At 62.9% G+C, this 17,035-nt stretch overlaps 1 protein-coding gene across 1 annotated transcript in view; it reads right to left on the bottom strand.

Moving 5' to 3' along the window:
* Positions 1–17,035, bottom strand: part of PRDM16 (PR/SET domain 16) — a 315,344-nt gene that overhangs the window by 257,237 nt on the left and 41,072 nt on the right.

The following is a 17,035-nucleotide window of genomic DNA, read 5'->3' as shown; positions in this document are numbered from 1 at the left end:
CCGGTGTGTGCACTTGACTGGGCAGACCTGCCAAGGCCACCTCAGGCCTCCGTCTCCGACCCCCCACCCCAGGGTCCCTCCAGGAAGGAGAGAACTCCTAACTGGATGTGGCCAGTGCTCCCCCAGGCAAGTCCCCAAGGAATACTGGGCCAAAATAAGGGCCCTTTTGCTTTGAAGACAAGCTCTGTTTAAAATGATTCATCGCCTCTCACTTAGGAAGTGGAGGTGCTTACTCACAGAGGCAGGAGTGTGAACAGGATGGTTCTAGAACATTCCAGGTTCATGTGGGAGGAAGGAGGGCGCGGTGGAGGCAGGTTGAGAAGCCGCCTCCCACGTTTACCTAGCATCCAGGGTCTGAGGCAGTGAACTACGAATGCTGTAGCCTATCTGCCTCCTGGGGCATGTGTGCTCCTCTGGAAGGTTCTGGAAAGTTCTGGAAGGTTCTGGAAAGTTCTAGAAGGTTCTGTGTGGATGTCACCTGCAGGAGCCCAAGGCCTGGGGTTTCCCATCTGGCCTCCACCCGGCAGCCCCTTCCTTGCCTGCTGGCCAGCGAGTAATCTGGGCAGAGAGCAGGGCCCGGGTCCAGGTTCTGACACTTGTAAACACTGTTGACCTAAGATGATATAAAGGCCACATGGTTTTCTGCCGCGCGGCCACGTTGTTCTTCCTCCTGGCCCCCATCCGCCCTCCTCCTCCTCCTCCTCCTCGGTGCCCACCATCCGGGCTGCTCAGGCTGCAGACACCCAACCCCAAACTCTGATAAATAAGTTCAAACCTTTAAAAAGTGCCCTTAATGCCCCATTGTACCCTTGATTGCTCATTTCCCAGCTATATAATTAGCACATAAAGAACTCTCTCCTCCGAATTAAATGGCAGTAATTGGGTTTTTAAAAAACTAATTTAAATCCTAAACCCTTTGAAAAAAAATTGTCATTGTTTACATATTAAATGGACTAGCATTTTAAGTATTTTGGGGCTAATTTAACAGGCTTATCTAGGACGTGGGCCACGGGGCAGGGCTGGGAGGGAGGAGACGGGCCTTCTCAGCGCAACAAGCAACAAGCGGAGAAAAAGGCCTCACGCTCACTCGCAGGGGGCCGGGAGCAGGACCCCAGGGCAGCCCGGCCACCCCGCGACAAACTCAGAGCCACCTTGCGCCCCTTGCTGACCCAGAGCCCCACCCAGCACCCCCAGGCCATGGCACTCACGTCGGGGGGCACCCGCTCGCTACCTTCCCGACGGCTCACCAAGACTCGCCTACTGTTTCCAGAGCCGTCTCTACCCGTGTACTTTCTGCACAGGCGCAGTAGACGGGTGTAAGAGTTCGAATTATTTCCACTTTGGAAGTTTTTTCTCATGCTAAAAAAAAAATCCTCGGAAGTAACTAACGCACTGGGGAGTCTATGAACCGAGCCGGGCATTCAGTGAAAACCATTTTGTTAAAGACCCGGGCTGAACGGAGGCCGCTCCCGTTCCTAAGTGGGAAAAACTACAAATCACCAGGATTCCTGGCCCCGACTTTAACCCCAAAATGGAATATGGCTGCAAAATAAATATGTGTGTTTTAACTGGAGAAACCTTCCCGACGGGGAGAAAACCAGTAAAAGCTGACAAGTGCGGGGAACCGTTGGAAACAGAAGGGGAACCTTGCTTCTCGGTGAGAATTTAAATGTTTGAGGATGGTTTGCGGATCCCGCAAGGACAATACAAACAAAAACGAAGTAGCTACAAATTGCGCAAGGCACAGGCAGGAGGAAGCAGAGAGCAGAGCCCGCCAGCAGGATGGAGTGTTCTAGAAGAAAGGCATCTTCACTGCCCTCGGCAGGGCCTCTGAACAAGCTCCCTCGTGTGCTGCCCATCAGAATAGATGGCCCCTGGGGGCCCACGGAATCCCGGAAAGACATCGTCACCACAATTAAAAGGACCAGCAGCTCGGGGCAGGACAACGGGGAACCTGCCTACTGTGAGCTCCTGAAACTTCGGGGCGGAGAGGAGCGGACCCCAGTGTGAGAAGCACCCCCCACCCGGGCCCCACACGTGCCGATTAAATGCGCAGTGATGTGGCAGCCGCCACGCCCGGCGGGAGGGGACAGCCTCTGCTCCCGGACGGACGGCGATCGGAGCGGCTTCGGGAGGCCATCTGGCAAGGCTGGGCAGAGAGCAGGGCCCGGGTCCAGGTTCTGACACTTGTAAACACTGTCCACCTGACCAGGCGGGGCTCAGCCTCGCCCGGAGCTCTGATAGGTGCTGCTGAGTTGGGGTTTTGTTTGTGGTTTGCAGAGGACACAGGGATGGGGACGGACGGACCCTTTGTGGCCTCCAGGGATGAGCCCAGCTGCCCATAGGCCGCGGGGGCCCAGCCGGCAGGGCCCCTGTGCTGCCTCCCTGCCTGCCCAGGACGGGAGGGGCTGCCGGCCCGTCACCCAGAGCCCCCGAGACCCTGAGGGCCGGGCGCACTGCCGGGACCTTCCAGGGGACCAATTAGAGTGTCTTGGGGGTCTCAGCGCCTTCAGGTCCTTCTGTAAAAACGGCTGGGCTGACGTAGGTCCCTTGTGTCAGGAGATGACACCCCCATATCCGCGAGGCTCTGGCAGCCGAGTCCAGCTGGCCCCAGGTCCTTGGTGGATACCGACGGGTGTGAGCCTCGCAGGCCCGGGGCGGTGGTCGGGGGGTGGTCCTCACAGCTCCGGGGACCCTGGCATCCTTCCTTCCACCGGCCAGCTTCTCTCCTTCCCTCCTGCCGTGTAAGTTCAGCTTCTATGGAGTCAGCTGAATCGGTTAGAACAGAGTCTGCACACAGACATGCTGTGTGTGTCATGTGCACACGTACACACGTGTGTGCACAACACAGAGGAACGGACGGAGAGAGAGAACTCGCCGGGCCGGGACAGACAGACGTCTCTCCCGAGTCCTTCTTGCCCCTCCAGGAGCTTCCACTCCGCTGAGGAGCCTGCCACCCCCCCACCCCCACCCCGTGGCCTCACGTCCCACAGAGAAGCCGCCACGGAGGCCCCTGGGCTCCCATCCCATCCTGGCCCCGAGCGTGAGCGCCAGGATGGGTCCCCGTGGGTCTCAAGTGCACAGATGCTCCCAGCCGCCCTCGACGCTGCCCTCTGCGTTTCTGCATCTGTTCACGTGTGCACACGCACCCACACACACACGCACACACACGGGCATGTGCCCAGGTTCCCTCATGGATGCCCAGACAGCCCTCACGTTCCAGCAGCTGCGGGGGGAGAAAGAGGTGGGCGGGACTGCTGACACCCCACCTGGGCCTGGTGTCACCCATCCTCGGACCGGCCAGGGGACAACTGTCCCCCAGCGATCAGAAGCACGGGGCGGCCCCTCGACCTTGGACACTCAGCCTTCAGAATCAGGTCATGACCCCGCCCCCATCTCCTGCTGGGATAGGGACCACTCTGGACCCCGAGCAGGGAACCGGCTGGGCCATGAGGCCCCCACTGCAAGCCCCGGACCTCAGCCCTGCACCCGGAGTCACGCAAGTGAGCCGCACGCGGGGAAGGGGCGAGGGAGGCCACGCGGTGCTGGGGCTCAGCTTGCCTGTCTGTGCCCACACGGGCCCGCGTCCCGCCCCAGCTCGCACGCACACATGCACGGGCGCGCATGACGCCGGGCCTGTTATGAGCCCTCGAGTTTAATCTCCGCGCTCCAAACGCATCGACCTCCTCAGCCTCCTGGAGCTTCCTGTCACGGCCGGCCCGCCCCAAACGGTGCAGCCAATGCCCGAGCACCCCTAGGCTGGGCCGGACCATCCCGGGCGTGAGTCTGAGAGCCACCGCTGCAGGAGAGAAGGTCCCCAAGGTGAACCACCCGCGTCCTGGTCCGTGGGTTCCTTTTTGATGTCTCCACACTGGCTTTCATTTTCCAAAGGCGGACATGCGACTTCGTGGTCAGAACGCAGGGATAAGGACGCAACCCCAGAATATTCCAAAGTCCGTGTCACCAGGGATAAAACAGGACTCAAAGTGGGTTTGATGGCCCCCAAGTTTTCTAGGACACAGTCAAGAGCAGTGAGCAGAGATTCTCACGGCTTCCTGTCACACCTGACGCATTCTGCTTCCCTTTTTCTAAAAATAACCCGCCCACCGTGACGAAGAATGTGCTTGGAGGACAGACCCGGAGTTTTCTTTCTATTTTCCAGCACTGAGAAGGACTCCTTCTCAGCTGAAATGGAGGTGCCCCCTGAGCCGTGGGGCTGACCAGGGGGACCGGGGTTTTCATCCGTGCACGGTCTGAAGCGGAGGGAAACATGTTGGCCCTTTTCTCAGGGATTAGCACCTTAGGCAGGAAGCGTCCTGGATGCCAGGAACCTTCCAGTGAGGGCCTGCCGTCCAGCGCTCGGCTCACAGCCCCTCCCCGTGACCGCCCCATCCAGCTCTCTGCCCCAGGCCGCCGGGCCGCCGGGACTCCCCGGCCCCTGGAGGACCTGCTTCCGGTCAGAGGCAACAGGCCTCTGCCCAGCGGGACACCACCCAGGTCCCCCTGTCCCCTGCCCTGCGGAGAAGGGGCAGGGTCTCAGGCACGGAGGGAGTGCAGGGCCTGGAGTGCCTGCATTGTTTTACAGGCAGGATGGATATGTTTAGCAGTAACTCTTCCAAAATGAAACCAGAAACCAGGTCTAATCATTTGAGCTCGATAAAGACTCCCCGAGTGCCCAGGAACCGGGCCGGGCCGCACCATAACCGGCGTTCCTTCTGTCCAGGCACGGAGACGGAGCTGGCTGCACCCCCAAAGTTGAGGGGTGGGGGGGGGGCCTATCTCGCGAGGGCATCGTCTGGGTAAGATGATATCTGATGTAGCACACAAGAAAAGCAAAGTTCAAGAAACCAACACAGATCAGCTTTTGGCAAGGTCTGTGCACCGCTGTTGTGCATTTTAGATCGCTCAGTGCCAAGTCGTAACAGGCTCCCTTTGCCAGAAACCAGGAGGGGTCAAGCGAGGATCGCGGCAGAGAGCAGAGATTCGTCTTTAAAAAGCACGGTGCTGAGATCTATTTTGAGTTTTGCAAAACAAGAGACCGTCTGGGCCTCTCTCTCTCCATCGTCTCTGTTCCGCTCTCCCTTTGGGTTTTAAAACCAGCGGCCCCGGCCCTTTCCCGCCTGCCGCCTTCCGCCTCCGGCTCCAGGCCCTGGTGGGGCAGAGCCAAGGGGTCGGGGGCGGGGGGGGGGGAGGGGGGCGGCCAGCAAACATGTCCACTCACTGTCCCGCCTGCTGCCTCCCCGCTGTCTGGTGAAGCCAGCTGTCAGCCCTCCTAAGTTTGTGAGAACACGCAGGGAGGGCGTCTGGGGCCCCTGACGTGGGAGACTCTGAGCCCCTCCTCACCCGGTGTGCCAGCCACATAGGATCGGGGGCCTTTCTGGAGTACTCCTTGCACCTCCTGCCTCGGCATGTGGTTCCTCCATCACCAGGTGCGCCCTTCTGGCCGGGCCGGGCCCCTCACCTCCCTACCCTCCCTCCACAAGCATTTCTCCTGCGGAGTCCTGGGCTGGGGGTCACCGGCCCCACCCCGCCTGTCCTCCTTCTCCACAAGAGCTCACAAACTGGCGGAGGCTGCTGCCTGCCGTCACCCAGCGCCCACGGGCTTCCAAACCCCACCTGGGGATTCCGCAGCCACGCCAGGTGTCAGATAGGCTTGTTTCTGAAGGGACCGGGCACACGCGGTCACGTGGTTGAAACGCCCCCTTGACAAGCTAGAGAGAACCCAGACGCCGTCTGCAGGCAGCCAAGCCTGGAGCTCTCTGCGCAGCCCCCACGGGACCCTCAGGCCTCGCCGTATCCACCTGTACAATGGGTGTGCCCGTGCCTGTCCCCCACGGCTCAGGGAGGGACCCAGCCGCCGGGGGCTGGGAGAGCCCGCGGAGGAGAACGGCCACGGACAGCTGGGGCCCACCCCGCTGACATCGTTCCCACGCGCAGCCAGGCCGGCCGGGCGAGGGCCTGGGGACAAGCTGCCGCCCCCGCCCGGCCGCAGGAGCTGGCCAGGGAAGGGAGGCCGCCCAGCAGCGCCCACAATGGGCCCCTTTCTCCCCTTGCTGATTGAGACAGTTCAGTTGGGAATATTTAAACAGTTGTATATTCACAGACCTCGAGGAGGGGACGCGATCAATGCTTAATCAGATAACTGCCCGCTCTCGACAAGTCTTCACGGAAGATCAGCCACTCAAACGCTAATTCCTCTTGCTAATTAAGCAGCCTGTTAATTGCTCCCGGGCTCTAATGCCCGTCATTATGCCCGTAACAGCCCGCCTGACAGCACTGGGCCTGGGGCTCGGGGCCCACAAAGGAGCGGCCGTAATGAATCCACCAGCGCTGGGACCCCCGACGCCACCAGCCCGCGCGGCTCCAGGCACGCAGGGGTCAGTGCCCCTCACGCCAGCCGAATGCGTTACGAGTCCCGGAACTCGCCAGGGCCGGCGGACCCCAAAGGAGAGGTGCCAGGAGACGCGTTCTTTCTTCCTTTTAGAACAACCCTGCCTGGGCCCCCAGGGACCGCGCGATCCCTCGCTAGAACCCACACCCCCCCTTCCCCCCCCTCCCCCCCGTAAACCTTTTCAAGAGCCCGCTGCCGGCCGTGTTCCATCGGCGTTTCCAAGTGTGCACCTGCCGGGCCGGGCCCTGCGCCCTTCAGAGCCAGCGGGCCGCAGCTGAGTGGCCTGGGGCCTCAGTTTCCCCTGCGTGACCTGGTGCTGACGGTGCGCATACCTCAGGGCGTCCCAGGAGATATGCGGGTACCACGGAGTGCGGCTCTCCCCGTAACTGTCCTGTCTGGGGCTCACAGAAGTCGCAGGCCCGGCCTCCCGGTCCACGTGGAGGCCTCTCGGGCACAGAGCCCCGGCCCGGGCTGTGCAGTGACTCCCAGGAGCAGGGTTTTCCCGGAGGCCCAGAAAGAGACACAGAGAACACCAGGGGCCCAAGGGCCCGTGGGGGGGTGGGGGGCAGTGCCGGCCGAATCTGAGCCCTGGCAGGGGGCGCCTGGCACAACCACACCATCCCTGCCTCCTTCCGGTGCCTCGAGACCCCACCAGGCCTGCAGATCCAGACACTTCTGGGCCCTCGACGAGGCACGTCAGCCGGTCAGGAGACGTCACCATGCTGCCACTGCCTCTCCCGAGGCTGAGAAGGGTCCCACCGGTGCCATGGGCCAAGCAGGGTCACAGGCCTGGGTCTGTCCGAGCCTCGGTCCCCGCTGCCCTTCCTGCCCAGGGGGCCTGGCAGGGTGGCCCAGTGGCCATGAGGCCGGGTCGGGCCTGGGATACGGCCAGAGGCTGCTGGCGTAGCAAGAGGCTCCCTCCTGGATAGAGGGGCCGGCCTTCACCCCGGGGCTGTCGCCTCTGTCCTGCCCTGTCCGCTCACTGTTCCTGGAGGTCGTGTTTACACGTGGGGTCGCAGATAGCTCCTGGCAGAGGCTGCGGCCAAGCCCTGCCAGGCCAGTGGCAACGCAGAGCAGCCTGTGGGCTCAGAAGAAACCAGCCTCGCCTGGGGCCCCCGCAAGCCCGCGACCTCGCTGGGCACCAAGCCGTCCCCGGACCCTGAGGAGCCAGAGAGACTGAGCCAAGCCTGCCCTTGGGGGTGGGTGGTCTGCAGGTGTTCCCACTGTCCTGCTTCAGGACAGAAGCGATTCCCGCCACGGCCGCCACCGGGGCTGGGACCCACCCCTTTCAGAGATGCCCTCGTTCAGTCTGGACGAGGACACGAGTGTCTTTTCCAAAGGAGGACGGGCAGGGTGACTTAGTCCAGGGAGGATGTCTGATCACCTGACCGGCAAATAGAACGAGTCTGCTTCCGGCCCTGTCTCCCGGATCCCAGAGGAACGGGAGCGGTGGCCTTCAGCACCCCAGGAGAGTGCACGGAGGGGCTGGGCGGGGCTGGGCGGGGCTGGGCGGGGCTGCCCCACCCCCGGGAGCACTCTGGGCTTCCTTCCCCTGGGAACACGCTTCCATCTCAGACCCGAGAGACGGTACCAGAGGAGGATGCGAGAGCCCATGTCACAGACTAACGCCTCCTCCAGGAAGTCCCCATGGGCTTCCCCTCTCTCCAACCACACCTGGGGAAAGCATTTTATCTCTGCCTCCCACACCTTGCTTGGGGGTTTACAGATTTCACAGATGTCACCCCTCAGTCAGCAAAGGTCCCCAAGGGCAGCCATGCCAGCTTCCCAGCCCCTGTGCAGGTAGAGACGGACGCATTCCCTGACCACGGCACCTGCAGCCCCCGGTCCCCCTGCAAGGGGACCCCCAGGGTTTGAGGAGTGCGATCGATGCCGGGGTCCGGTCACAGAGAAGGCAGCTCTGAGGACTGGGGGCCCCTGGCCGTGCACGGGCTACAACCACACAGTAGGCACCCAAAACCTGAGGGTTGACCCTCCTCCCTGTCTCCACCGGGCACCCAGGTGCGCAGTGGCCAAGAGGGACCGACGCCTCCTTCCCCGTAATCCTTGCTGAAACCTGGGGTCTCCCCCGCCCTCCTTGGCCCTCTGCACCCCCCCCCGCACCACCCCCCGCTGCCCCCCCAGGCCCGGCTCCCCCGCCATCCCGCTCGTGGGCCCCACGGTCCCCCCCCCCCCCCGGGACAGGAGGCGGCGGTGCTGGTTTGAATTTGCGGGTCCGGGGCTGGTTTCCATTCCCAGCCGCCTTCCCAGAGCCCTGCAGGAAGACACAACCCGCACCAAGGAGACCGAAGTCAGAGACAAGAGCGCCCCTCCTCCCCGTATTGAATTAACCATTCTGGCCAGTAAGGGAAGCCCCTAAATTTGATTTCCTTTCCTGGGCCGACTCTTCTGGAAGGAGCAGGACTGTGGTGGTGTTGAGTCGGGAGGGTTCATTTCTCCCCCTGCAGGCACCTGAGTGCTGTTTATTCTGCCAAACCTGAACCCCTCCCCTGGGGCTGCTCCGAGCTGCCAGGGGGCCTGGGAGGGCAGCACCTGAGGAGGCCCCTGGCCTTGGCCGCACGGCTCCCCCCGGTCAGACATCGGACCCTTCCGCAGACCGGTCGCTGGGTTTTCGGGGCTCGGTCCCTCTGGGGGCTCACTCACCCCAGCGGCCACGTTTGGCTGTCGGGGGGGGACGTGGGGCCGCACCAGGAGACAAAGGACTGTTTGCAGAGTGTCGGGGCCGAGCTGTCTCGGGAATTGTGACAAATGGAGACACGTCTTCCCCTCGCTGAACAGGGAGGCGCGTGGCGGGTCCCCGCAGGCGGGCGGGCGGGCGGCCCTGACCCGGCCGCGCGCCTGGCCGCCGTGTGGCTGCATGCGGCCCCCTGACCCCCTCGCACACCATGTGCAGGCAAGGGGCTTGCGGTGAGCGCGGCTCCCCTAATAAGATCCATATTCCGCCGGGTGCACATTTAATATAAAAGATCTGCCGATACCCACCGCCCGCGCCGCTCGGGTCCAACTGAAAGGCCTTTGTTCGGGGAGATTAGAGGAGGATTTGCTTTCATTTTTCACCATGTTTCACTCACTACATCACCGAGGTTATTGACGTGGTCGCGGCCCCTCCTTCCGTCCACGGCCCCCCAGCCCTCACACTCCGGGGTCTCTGGCCGCCAAGGATGGAATGCGGGCCCGCCCAGGCCCTGGCCCCGAGGCCGCGTGGATGCGCTTCGGTCCTGCCCCCGATGCCCCCACCCGCCCCCGTCAGCCCCGTCCAGACTCACGTCTGTTTCTCTGGGTCTGGAGGCCATGTCTCCGTGCCCCACCTCCTGGTCCTGGCCACGGAGCCACGGAGCCACGGAGCCACGGAGCCACGTTGGGAGCGGGCCAGCGGGCCCGCGGGTCAGCGACCGCTCTGCTTCCGCAGGCCTCCACAGAAACGGTTTTGTTCCGGTCGGGGCCTCTGGGCTACGGCTTGATCTCGCCGTGTTTTGTTTTAATTAAGAGCCGATCTTTCTAGAACCCATTCCTGAAAATAGCTCCGTGTTGCTTTCTTCCAGGACATGGGGCTTTTAAAATAAAAGCCTTTTTGAAAAACAAATAACGTGGTGCTCCCCACCGGCCCCCACCCCCCCCCCCGGGTCATTTTCGTGGGCAGATGCTGGCGTGGGAGCTGCCGTTGCCCTGGGAGTCGCCCGCTGACCCCACGCACCCAGAGGGCCCAGGCCGGGCCTGTGGCCGTGGGCTTTGGCGGGGGAAGCAGGCCCGGGGCCCAGGCGAGCCCAGCGGCCTTCTGCGCGGAGCCTCCGTCACCTCCCCCAGCCCTGCCTCAAGAGCCAGGCACTAATTGAGGCATTTTCCTGCACAACAGACAGAAAAGAGGAGAAAACACCCACTTATGTTGTCCCAACACAAGATTCTGACATGTTAACAAGTTTATTATATCCTGTTTCTAATCTAAACACAGAACGAGTTCTCTGCAGAAGTGGGAAGTCAGCCTCCAACGGTCCTCTCCGGGGCCGGCGGCCTCTCTTTGCGCCTGGCCTGGGCTCAGCCTGTCACCCTGGGTGCCCTCGCCCCACCCGCCTGCGGCCCCTCCCAACAGCCCGCCGTTCCCAGACCCTCCGGCATCTACCCCGGCTTTCCCCACCAAAAGCTGCAGAAGCTCCAGCAGGACGGGAGGCGGGGGTGTGCACCCGCCACGCCCTCCTCTGGGGTCCACAGGGCACCAGGACCAGGAGCTGACGGCCGGGGGCCTCCTGAGGTCCAGCCTGGCCGTCCAGCGTGCCAGGCCCAGCTGACAGCCCGCTCCCTTTTCTCCAGCATCAGGAGGCGTGGCAGACCCTCCGGGGCCGTTAAAAATGCAAGACTGGGTGTGCGGTGGGGATGGTCTTCACGACCACCCCCCAAGGTCACGAACAAAGCCACACCTCAGCCTCTCTGTGTCCCGGGGCGGCGTGGGTGCCCTCCATGCACCAAGGGCCGTCACACAGTTCCTGTGCTGCGTTTAGGCTTCGCCCATTTTCTGGCAATTAGGGTGGACGGGCACGGCGGGGACCTGGCTGAGACGCGTCCCCGGAACCTTCCAATGCCTGGGGAGGGGCGGCCGCCAGACCGTGAGGGGCACATAATATTTGTGGAACGACACGATACGGGGCCAGGAGGAGACATCTTACAGATTTAATCCGTCCCCTTAATTACTTGGATTTCAAGCCGTGGGCTGAGAACTCAGCGGGGCGGCAGGGCTGGCCTGTCCTAGGCCCCCCACGCTGGCTCAGGGAACCACCTGTGGGTTCCGGCCAAGGACGGGCGACGGCCGGCCGGGACCCTCCCCGAGCGAGGAGGCGGGGCCCTGGCATCTCCCTGGATCCCTCTGCCCAGTGAGGGGCCGATGGCACCCACTGCCCGGTGGGGCTCAGGCTGAGCAGATGGGCAGGCCGGGAAGGCGGGCTCCCCCTCTCCTGCCCCACAGAAGGGACAGGACGGTGGCCTGTGAGGCAGGGCAGCTCTGGGGGCCCAGGGATGGGGTGCTGCCCTGCCCCCAGCCACGGCCCTCCCCTGAGCTCTACAGATGGGCCTGTCAGCTGCTAAGTAAGAGACAATCCAGCGTGACCAGAAGGGCAGGCCTTTCTCAGCTTCTGGAACAATTTTCAAACACTTAACTCCACGGCTTACATTAAGAAAAAGGATCAGTCATCAAAATCTCATTGTGCAGGCACAAAATGCGTTACCCCCGCCACTCTCCCACATTTCCAAGCCCCAGGTCTCCGTTTCCTTCCTGCCAGCCTGGTTCCAGGGCCCCCAGGTTTCTAGAACCCTCTCCCCGGACACACTGCCCAACCCAGTGCCCCAGGCTGACCCAGAGGACACACAGCATGGCCTGCGCCACCCCCCCCCCCCACCACAGCCAAGGCCGCGGGGCCACCAAGTCTGAGAACCCTCGCCCACCTCCCCAGCCTGGCCCAGGCCGGCCTGAGAGCCCCCTCACTGTGCCCTTTCAGGGAAATGACTTTCCACGCCGGGGTCCGGAGAAAGGTAATTAACCAGACCCCAGAGGCCGAGCCTGCGTCGAATCACCCGCCTGGTCACACAAAGAGCCACCGCCGTGCCGGCCTGGCCTCGGCGCTCCCACATGGCTAAGAGGTGGGTGGTTCACTCTCCTCCACCCACGCCTCAAAAGGAAGCCCCCTGTGGCGGAGAGAGGCACCCAGCTGCTCATGAAAGGGAACCGCAGGACTCTGCCAGGCAGGGGGCATCCTCGCGAGCCCTGCGGATCGATGCGCGTCCGGGAGGAAGTCTCAAGGCCGCTGTGCTTGGCTACAACGGCCCCGGGCCTGAGAGAGTACGGGGAGCAGGGCGGAGGTGGCCCGTGCCCACGCTGTCCCCACCTCCCTGGGAGGCCAAGGCGGACGGGCTGCCCGGCTGGGATCCCTTCTTGCAAAGCACCTGGGAGAGCTGGGCCGGCACCCTTCTGGCGCTTTCTTCTGGGTGGGGGGGGGGGTCCTGAGTTCCACTCAGCCTCGGAGGCACTGCCTGGGCCCTCGTGTGCCCACTCGCTCACGCGCGCACACGTACGTGTTGAGCCCTGCCCTGGGGGCCTGGCTCTCCCGGTGCTCTTGTCTGCCCTGGGCTGGGGAAGTCCCCGGGACCCCAATCTCTGCGCGACTTTCAACCTCAGCAGATGCCACCCACGGGCCACAAGCCATGCCAGGAAGGCATCACAGGCACAGGAATGTGCTCCCAGCTCCGGCAGGGCCAGCAGACTCGCCTCTCTGGTCGGGCTGGAGAGAACTCAGTCCCACTCCGAGGCCGCCTGGCCCGTGGCTTCAGCTCCACACAGTGAGCGCGGGGCCGGGGGAGACCGGGCCCCAGGAGACCTCAGCCCCCAGCCCTGCTTGGTCTGGGCGACTCCACGAATGACCTGGGAGCGGCCGGAACATCCACGAACGGACGGTACACCGTGTGTGCGGCAGCAGTCAGGCGCTGGCCCGCCGGGGCCTGCACGCCGCCCCCCACCAGACCCGAGGCCCCCCGGCCCTGTCCTGGGAGAACTGGCCGTGCCGGACAGAGCAGGAGGGGCGTCTGCACACGCCTCACCCCAACAGTGGACTTCCAACCTCCCCCACACGCACTCTCCGAACCCCTGGTTTCAATTGGCCGGACCCCTCACGGTCTAATCTGATTTCCTGCCTCTAAAAAAGGCCGAGCCCATATTTGTATTTGAAATGCCCTTAAACCTGGCCCGGCCTGGGGCAGCTCTCACAGAGGTGGGTATGGAAATGGAAAAACCAGGAACGAATTATTCCAAGTGGATGTTAACTGAGAAAACCGTGGCTAAACACGTTATGAGAGAGCACGGGGGGGGGGGGAGTGGGGGGGGGGGGGGCCCACGGAGGACGGAACTCACCAGGCCCGAGCCACTGGCCTGTCCCCCCAACCCCCGCGGACCTCTGCGGGACGGCCAGTCCTCACCTGTCCAGCCTTGCAAACTGTTCCCACACCATCGGTACAGGTGCCGGCCGCGTGTGAGTGCCCTCAAGACGGTGTGGTTGTGGGGTGGCCCAGCGAAGGGCACTTTACCGCGTTCCACGGCTCCGGCACGAGTCGGTTCCCAAGCTTCGGTGCAGGGCCTGGGGCGGCTGTGTGAGACCCCGGAGGAAGCAACGGTGACCCTTCCCGGGGCTGAGAAGCGCAGGCCCTTGGGGGCCCACAGCCCAGGCCGAGTCAGCCGCCAGGGCTGTGTCCACCGGCCGGTCCCGCGGCCAGCAAGGAGCAGCTCTGACCTGCCTCTAGCCCCACCTCTGGAGTGTGGGGAGACCCTCACCAGGCCCGGCCTCGGCTAGCCAGACCTGGGGTCCCACGGTGTCTGCGATCCGAGTAGGGGCAGAGTCCAGGGTAGACGGACAGAGGCCCGGCAGGGCTGTGCGGCCCCGGAAAAGATGAGGGTCCACGTCCCGGAACGACCAAGCCCAGTACTGCCCTCCCGGGACCAGGGTCGGTGGCATTCAGGCCCAGAGGCCTTAAAATTCCCATGAAAGCAGGGAGGAGGCCACCTCCTCTCCAGGGCGGCCCTGGGCACTGTCACCCCCTACCGCTCCCGCCCTTGGCTTTGGCCCTTGCTTTCGTAAACAGCGTACTCGCCCTCCACGAGCAAACGCGCCAGAGAGTGGATGCGGGGGCTGAGCCTCTCTCTGGTGACCCGCTCCGGGGCCTGGGACGGTCCCTCCATGGCCCAGGAAGCACTTGGTTCCCGCCGCTGAACTCGGCCTCCGGGGCCGCCGGGGGGCAGCAGGCGCTGTGAGGACGGCAGCACGAGGTGCCCGACGCAGGGCCCGCGTGGGGGACAGCCCGCAGCACGGCCGCCGGGGGGGCCGGGGGAGAGCCAGATGGACGCGCTGGACGCCACGTCCTGAAACCGGGCCTCAGCCGTCGGGCGCCCGATGGCTCGCTAACCTGCGCCCTGGGGCCACCAGCCTGGCTCGTGCGGGGGACGCCCTGCCCCCGCCTGCCTCCACGTGGCTCACAGCGAAGGCGGCGCTGTGGACAGCGTGCGTGCAAGACTCTCTCCGGATCCCCTTTGTCCTCGGGAGCCGGGCTCGCGGGCCTGCCTGATGGAATATCGATCCTGGGAATGCCAAGTCCAGCGAGCCATTAGTCCAATCTGCTCTCAAGCTGACAGGGTCCCATCATTTGTCATCGGCCCTGTCCTGCCGGGTTTGTTTAGGGGCGGGGTATTTGCTCTACGCTGCTTTCCAGGCCTCCCCGCTGCACTCCCTCCCTGACGGGTGTTTGTGGAGCGACCGTGGTCCCACAGGCCCCGCCCCCACCGCCAGGATGGCCTCTGTGGTCTGAGGCCTCCACGCCAGGTCCCGGAGCGGCCCACGCCAGCCCACGGCAAGTGTCTCCGCAGCCACCCCGCGAGGCCAGTGCCATCGGACCCCTCGCCCACCGGGACAGCGGTGGGGCACAGAGAGGGGCGGCCCCTGCCTCAGGGTCACGCAGCTAGCGAGGGCCTAGCTGAGGTTCGGAACCCGGCGCTGCGGGAGCCAGAGGCTACCTCCCCGGGCACAGGGACGGCGTCACCAAGCAGGGGCCTGTGTGGGACGGGGTGTGACCGGAGGGGCCGGGGGCCGGGGCCGGCCGTGCAGAAACGGGCTGCACCCTCACCGCTGACGCCACCCTGCCTGGCGGACCTCTCGGTGTCTGCGGGACCCCCGCTGCCCCTGCCCCTGACGTTCGGGCTCTGCCGGTCACCCCCCCAGGGCTGCCTGGGCCATTCCAGCCACAAGAGCGATGCCCCAGTGGCGAGGCTTTGGGGGTGGACACGAAGGGGCACGACGTGCAGGGGGTCTTCGCTGGGGGCCCGGAGCCACCTGTGTGCCTGGCAGCAGGGAGGGCGGCTAGCTTCCCAAGTGTGCCCGTGTGAGCCCACGTGTGGGAGCGGGTGTGAACCGTGTGAGTGTCCACGTGCATATGTGCACACGTGTGAGAGTGGGTGTGAATGCATGTGAGTGTGTGTGCATATGTGCACACATGTGAGAGCAGGTGTGAGCGCGTGTGAGTGCACATGTGAACATGTGTGTGAGTGTGCGTGTGCATATGTGCACACGTGTGAGACGGGTGTGAATGCATGTGGGTGTGCATATGTGCACACGTGTGAGCACACATGCAAGAGTGGGTGTGAATGTGTGTGCATATGTGCACACGTGTGAGAGCGGGTGTGAGTGCGTGTGAATGCACATGTGCATATGTGAACATGTGTGTGAGTGTCTGTATGCATATGTGCACACGTGTGAAAGTGGGTGTGAATGCATTGAGTGTGCGTGTGCATATGTGCACACGTGTGAGACAGGTGTGAATGCGTGTGGGTGTGCATATGTGCACACGTGTGAGCACACATGCAAGAGTGGGTGTGAATGCGTGAATGTGCGTGTGCAGATGTGCACACGTGTGAGACAGGTGTGAATGCGTGAGTGTGCATATGTGCACACGTGTGAGAGTGGGTGTGAATGCATGTGAGTGTGCGTGTCCATATGTGAACATGTGTGTGTCTGTGTGCATATGTGCACACGTGTGAGACAGGTGTGAATGCATGAGTGTGCATGTGCCTATGTGTGTGAAATGGGTGTGTGAAATGGGTGTGAATGCGTGTGGGTGTGCATATGTGCACACGTGTGAGCACACATGCAAGAGCGGGTGTGAATGCGTGGGTGTGCATGTGCATATGTGCACACGTGTGAGACAGGTGTGAATGCGTGAGTGTGCATGTGCATATGTGTGCACGTGTGAGAGAGGGTGTGAATGCGTGTGAGCATGCGTGAGCAAGTGTGAGAGCAGGTGTGAACCGTGTGAGTGTCCATGTGCATATGTGAACACGTGTGTGAGTGTGCATATGTGCACACGTGTGAGAGCGGGTGTGAATGTGTGTGGGTGTGCATGTGCATATGTGTGAGCAGGTGTGAGAGTGGGTATGAACCATGTGAGTGTGCATGTGTGTATGTGAACACGTGTGGGCACACGTGTGAGAGCTGGTGTGAATGAGTGTGAGTGTGCATGTGCACATGTGAGCAGGTGTGAGGACAGGTGTGAAAGTGTGTGTGTGTTGTGTATGTGCACACGTGTGAGCACAGGTGTGAACTGTGTGAATGTGCATGTGTGAACCCATGTGAGCGTGTGCGAGCAGGTGTGGAGCGTGTGAGTGTGCATGTGCATGTGTAAACACGTGTGAGCATGCGTGCATGAACACTGTGGATCTGCTATCAGATGTGTGTGAGCGTATTCGTGGGTATGTACGAGTTTGTGAGCACGTGTGTGACACCATGAGTGTGTGTGTGTGTGTGTGTGTGCGCGCACGCCGGGGGAGATGCCCATGTCTCCAGACACGTGGTGACCATCCAAATGCCAATCCACAATTTAGAACCTGGCAACTTGGCCGCAGAAACTCATCCCCCCCCCCCCCACACCCGTGGTTTTAAAAACAAAACATAAAAGGGAGAAACGCCCTGTTCTCACGTCAAAACACACCCCGCGAGCCCTGGGGCCAGGGCCCGAGCAGGTGGGCAAAGCCGGGAGACCTCTGGGCTGTCAACACTGCCGGGTGCTGTCGGGGGCAGAGGCTGGGGACGCTGCCCCGAGACAAGGGGT

This window comes from Prionailurus bengalensis, chromosome C1 (assembly GCF_016509475.1).
Source record: "Prionailurus bengalensis isolate Pbe53 chromosome C1, Fcat_Pben_1.1_paternal_pri, whole genome shotgun sequence".
Classification (NCBI taxonomy): domain Eukaryota; kingdom Metazoa; phylum Chordata; class Mammalia; order Carnivora; family Felidae; genus Prionailurus; species Prionailurus bengalensis.
This window is presented reverse-complemented; position numbering and strand designations above follow the sequence as displayed.